The following is a 5,808-nucleotide window of genomic DNA, read 5'->3' as shown; positions in this document are numbered from 1 at the left end:
TGCAGTGCAGTGAGTCCAGAGAGTGCACTGGCACCACTGGGAATGCAGTGCAGTGAGTCCAGAGAGTGCACTGGCACCAGTGGGGATGCACTGCAGTGACTCCAGAGAGTGCACTGGCACCAGTGGGGATGCAGTGCAGTGAGTCCAGAGAGTGCACTGGCACCACCGGGGATTCAGTGCAGTGAGTCCAGAGAGTTCACTGGCACCACTAGGGATGCAGTGCAGTGACTCCAGAGAGTGCACTGTCACCAGTGGGGATGCAGTGCAGTCAGTCCAGAGAGTGCACTGGCACCACTGGGAATGCAGAGCACTGAGTCCAGAGTGTGCACTGGCACCAGTGGGGATGTAGTGCAGTGAGTCCAGAGAGTGCACTGGCACCAGTGGGGATGCAAAGCAGTGACTCCAGAGAGTGCACTGGCACCACTAGGGATGCAGTGCAGTGAGTCCAGAGAGTGCACTGGCACCACTGGGGATGTAGTGCAGTGAGTCCAGAGAGTGCACTGGCAGCAGTGGTTATGCAGTGCAGTGAGTCCAGAGAGTGCACTGGCACCAGTGGGGATGCAAAGCAGTGAGTCCAGAGAGTGCACTGGCACCAGTGGGAATGCAGTGCAGTGAGTCCAGAGAGTGCACTGGCACCACTGGGGATGCAGTGCAGTGACTCCAGAAAGTGCACTGGCACTACTGGAGATGCAGTGCAGTGAGTCCAGAGAGTGCACTGGCACCATTGGGGATGCAGTGCAGTGAGTCCAGAGAGTGCACTGGCACCAGTGGGGATGCAGTGCAGTGAGTCCAGAGAGTGCAATGGCACCAGTGGGAATGCAAAGCAGTGAGTCCAGAGAGTGCACTGGCACCAGTGGGAATGCAGTGCAGTGAGTTGAGAGAGTGCACTGGAACCAGTGCGGATGCACTGCAGTGTCTCCAGAGAGTGCACTGGCACCACTTGTGATGCAGTGCAGTGAGTCCAGAGAGTGCATTGGCACCAGTGGGGATGCAGTGCACTGACTCCAGAGAGTGCACTGGCACCAGTGGGGATGCAGTGCAGTGAGTCCAGAGAGTGCACTGGCACCAGTGGGGTTGCAGTGCAGTGAGTCCAGAGAGTGCACTGGCACCAGTGGGGATGCAGTGCAGTGAGTCTAGAGAGTGCACTGGCAGCAGTGGTGATGCAGTGCAGTGAGTCCAGAGAGTGCACTGGCACCAGTGGGGATGCAGTGCAGTGACTCCAGAGAGTGCTCTGGCAGCAGTGGGGATGCAGTGCAGTGAGTCCAGAGAGTGCACTGGCACCAGTGGGGATGCAGTGCAGTGAGTCCAGAGAGTGCACTGGCACCAGTGGTGATGTAGTGCAGTGAGTCCAGAGAGTGCACTGGCACCAGTGGGGATGCAAAGCAGTGACTCCAGAGAGTGCACTGGCACTCTTGGGGATGCAGTGCAGTGAGTCCAGAGAGTGCACTGGCACCAGTGGGGATGTAGTGCAGTGAGTCCAGAGAGTGCACTGGCACCAGTGGGGATGCAGTGCAGTGAGTCCAGAGAGTGCACTGGCACCACTGGGGATGCAGTGCAGTGAGTCCAGAGAGTTCACTGGCACCACTGGGGATGCAGTGCAGTGAGTCCAGAGAGTTCACTGGCACCACTGGGGATGCAGTGCAGTGTAGTGAGTCCTTAGAGTGCACTGCCACCAGTGGGGATGCAGTGCAGTGAGTCCAGAGAGTGCACTGGCACCAGTGGGGATGCACTGCAGTGACTCCAGAGAGTGCACTGGCACCAGTGGGGATGCAGTGCAGTGAGTCCAGAGAGTGCACTGGCACCACCGGGGATTCAGTGCAGTGAGTCCAGAGAGTTCACTGGCACCACTAGGGATGCAGTGCAGTGACTCCAGAAAGTGCACTGGCACCAGTGGGGATGCAGTGCAGTGAGTCCAGAGAGTGCACTGGCACCACTGGGAATGCAGTGCAGTGAGTCCAGAGAGTTCACTGGCACCAGTGGGGATGCAGTGCAGTGAGTCCAGAGAGTTCACTGGCACCAGTGGGGATGCAGTGCAGTGACTCCAGAGAGTGCACTGGCACCAGTGGGGATGCACTGCAGTGAGTCCAGAAAGTGCACTGGCACCAGTGGGGATGCAGTGCAGTGAGTCCAGAGAGTGCACTGGCACCACTGGGAATGCAGTGCAGTGAGTCCAGAGAGTTCACTGGCACCAGTGGGGATGCACTGCAGTGAGTCCAGAAAGTGCACTGGCACTACTGGGGATGCAGTGCAGTGAGTCCAGAGAGTGCACTGGCACCAGTGGAGATGCAGTGCAGTGAGTCCAGAGAGTGCACTGGCACCACTGGGGATGCAGTGTAGTGAGTCCAGAGAGTGCTCTGGCTCCAGTGGGGTTGCAGTGCAGTGACTCCAGAGAGTGCACTGGCACCAGTGGGTATGCAGTGCAGTGAGTGCAGAGAGTGCACTGGCACCAGTGGGGATGCAGTGCAGTCAGTCCAGAGAGTTCACTGGCACCAGTGGGGATGCAAAGCAGTGACTCCAGAGAGTGCACTGGTAACACTGGGGATGCACTGCAGTGTCTCCAGAGAGTGCACTGGCACCAGTGGGGATGCAGTGCAGTGAGTCCAGAGAGTGCACTGGCATCACTGGGGATGCAGTGCAGTGACTCCAGAGAGTGCACTGGCACCACTGGGGTTGCAGTGCAGTGACTCCAGAGAGTGCACTGGCACCACTGGGAATGCATTGCAGTGAGTCCAGAGAGTGCACTGGCACCAGTGGGGATGCAGTGCAGTGAGTCCTGAGAGTGCACTGGCACCAGTGGGAATGCAGTGCAGTGACTCCAGAGAGTGCACTGGCACCAGTCGGGATGCAGTGCAGTGAGTCCAGACAGTGCACTGGCACCACTGGGGATGCACTGCAGTGAGTCCAGAGAGTGCACTGGCACCAGTGGGGATGCAGTGCAGTGAGTCCAGAGAGTTCACTGGCACCAGTGGGGATGCAGTGCAGTGAGTCCAGAGAGTGCACTGTCACCAGTGGGGATGCAGTGCTGTGACTCCAGAGAGTGCACTGGCAGCAGTGGGGATGCAGTGCAGTGACTCCAGAGAGTGCACTGGCACCAGTGGGGATGCAGTGCAGTGAGTCCAGAGAGTGCACTGGCACCACTGGGGATGCACTGCAGTGACTCCAGAGAGTGCACTGGCACCAGTGGGGATGCAGTGCAGTGACTCCAGAGAGTGCACTGGCACCAGTGGGTATGCAGTGCAGTGAGTGCAGAGAGTGCACTGGCACCAGTGGGGATGCAGTGCAGTCAGTCCAGAGAGTGCACTGGCACCAGTGGGTATGCAGTGCAGTGAGTCCAGAGAGTTCACTGGCACCAGTGGGGATGCAGTGCAGTGACTCCAGAGAGTGCACTGGCACCAGTGGGGATGCACTGCAGTGTCTCCAGAGAGTGCACTGGCACCAGTGGGGATGCAGTGCAGTGAGTCCAGAGAGTGCACTGGCATCACTGGGGATGCAGTGCAGTGACTCCAGAGAGTGCACTGGCACCAGTGGGGTTGCAGTGCAGTGACTCCAGAGAGTGCACTGGCACCACTGGGGATGCATTGCAGTGAGTCCAGAGAGTGCACTGGCACCAGTGGGGATGCAGTGCAGTGAGTCCTGAGAGTGCACTGGCACCAGTGGGAATGCAGTGCAGTGACTCCAGAGAGTGCACTGGCACCAGTCGGGATGCAGTGCAGTGAGTCCAGACAGTGCACTGGCACCACTGGGGATGCACTGCAGTGAGTCCAGAGAGTGCACTGGCACCACTGGGGATGCAGTGCAGTGAGTCCAGAGAGTTCACTGGCACCAGTGGGGATGCAGTGCAGTGAGTCCAGAGAGTGCACTGTCACCAGTGGGGATGCAGTGCAGTGAGTCCAGAGAGTGCACTGGCACCACTAGGGATGCAGTGCAGTGAGTCCAGAAAGTGCACTGGCACTACTGGGGATGCAGTGCAGTGAGTCCAGAGAGTGCACTGGCACCAGTGGGGATGCAGTGCAGTGAGTCCAGAGAGTTCACTGGCACCAGTGGGGATGCAGTGCAGTGACTCCAGAGAGTGCACTGGCACCAGTGGGGATGCACTGCAGTGAGTCCAGAGAGTGCACTGGCACCACTGGGGATGCAGTGCAGTGACTCCATAGACTGCACTGGCACCAGTGGGGATGCAGTGCAGTGAGTCCAGAGAGTGCACTGGCACCAGTGGGGATGCAGTGCAGTGAGTCCAGAGAGTGCACTGGCTCCACTAGGGATGCAGTGCAGTGACTCCATAAAGTGCACTGGCACTACTGGGTATGCAGTGCAGTGAGTCCAGAGAGTGCACTGGCACCAGTGGGGATGCAGTGCAGTCAGTCCAGAGAGTGCACTGGCACCACTGGGGATGCAGTGCAGTGAGTCCAGAGAGTGCACTGGCACCAGTGGGGTTGCAGTGCAGTGAGTCCAGAGAGTGCACTGGCAGCAGTGGGAATGCAGTGCAGTGAGTCCAGAGAGTGCACTGGCACCAGTGGGGATGCAGTGTAGTGAGTCCAGAGAGTGCACTGGCACCAGTGGGGTTGCAGTGCAGTGAGTCCAGAGAGTGCACTGGCAGCAGTGGGAATACAGTGCAGTGAGTCCAGAGAGTGCACTGGCAGCAGTGGGTATGCAGTGCAGTGAGTCCAGAGAGTGCACTGGCACCAGTGGGGATGCAGTGCAGTGAGTGCAGAGAGTGCCGTGGCACCACTGGGGATGCAGTGCAGTGAGTCCAGAGAGTGCACTGGCACCACTAGGGATGCAGTGCAGTGACTCCAGAAAGTGCACTGGCACTACTGGAGATGCAGTGCAGTGAGTCCAGAGAGTGCACTGGCACCAGTCGGGATGCAGTGCAGTGAGTCCAGAGAGTGCACTGGCACCACTGGGGATGCAGTGCAGTGAGTCCAGAGAGTGCACTGGCACCAGTGGGGATGCAGTGTAGTGAGTCCAGAGAGTGCACTGGCACCAGTGGGGTTGCAGTGCAGTGAGTCCAGAGAGTGCACTGGCACCAGTGGGGATGCAGTGCAGTGAGTCCAGAGAGTGCACTGGCATCTGTGGGGATGCAGTGCAGTGAGTCCAGAGAGTGCACTGGCACCACTGGGGATGCAGTGCAGTGACTCCAGAGAGTGCACTGGCACCAGTGGGGATGCAGTGCAGTGAGTCCAGAGAGTCCACTGGCACCAGTGGGGATGCAGTTCAGTGAGCCCAGAGAGTGCACTGGCACCAGTGGGGATGCAGTGCAGTGAGTACAGAGAGTGCACTGGCACAAGTGGGGATGCAGTGCAGTCAGTCCAGACAGTGCAATGGCACCAGTGGGGATGCAAAGCAGTGAGTCCAGAGAGTGCACTGGTACCAGTGGGGATGCAGTGCAGTGAGTCCAGAGAGTGCACTGGCACCACTGCGGATCAGTGCAGTGACTCTAGAGAGTGCACTGGCACCAGTGGGAATGCAGTGCAGTGAGTCCAGAGAGTGCACTGGCACCAGTGGGGATGCAGTGCAGTGAGTGCAGAGAGTGCACTGGCACCAGTGGGGATGCAGTGCAGTGAGTCCCGAGAGTGCACTGGCACCAGTGGGCGTGCAGTGCAATGAGTCCAGAGAGTGCACTGGCACCAGTGGGGATGCAGTGCAGTGAGTCCAGAGAGTTCACTGGCACTACTGGGGATGCAGTGCAGTGAGTCCAGAGAGTGCACTGGCAACAGTGGGCATGCAGTGCAGTGAGTCCAGAGAGTTCACTGGCACCAGTGGGGATGCAGTGCAGTGACTCCAGAGAGTGCACTGGCACCAGTGGGG

The sequence above is a fragment of the Anser brachyrhynchus genome (assembly GCF_964034855.1).
Source record: "Anser brachyrhynchus genome assembly, contig: SCAFFOLD_64, whole genome shotgun sequence".
Classification (NCBI taxonomy): domain Eukaryota; kingdom Metazoa; phylum Chordata; class Aves; order Anseriformes; family Anatidae; genus Anser; species Anser brachyrhynchus.
This window is presented reverse-complemented; position numbering follows the sequence as displayed.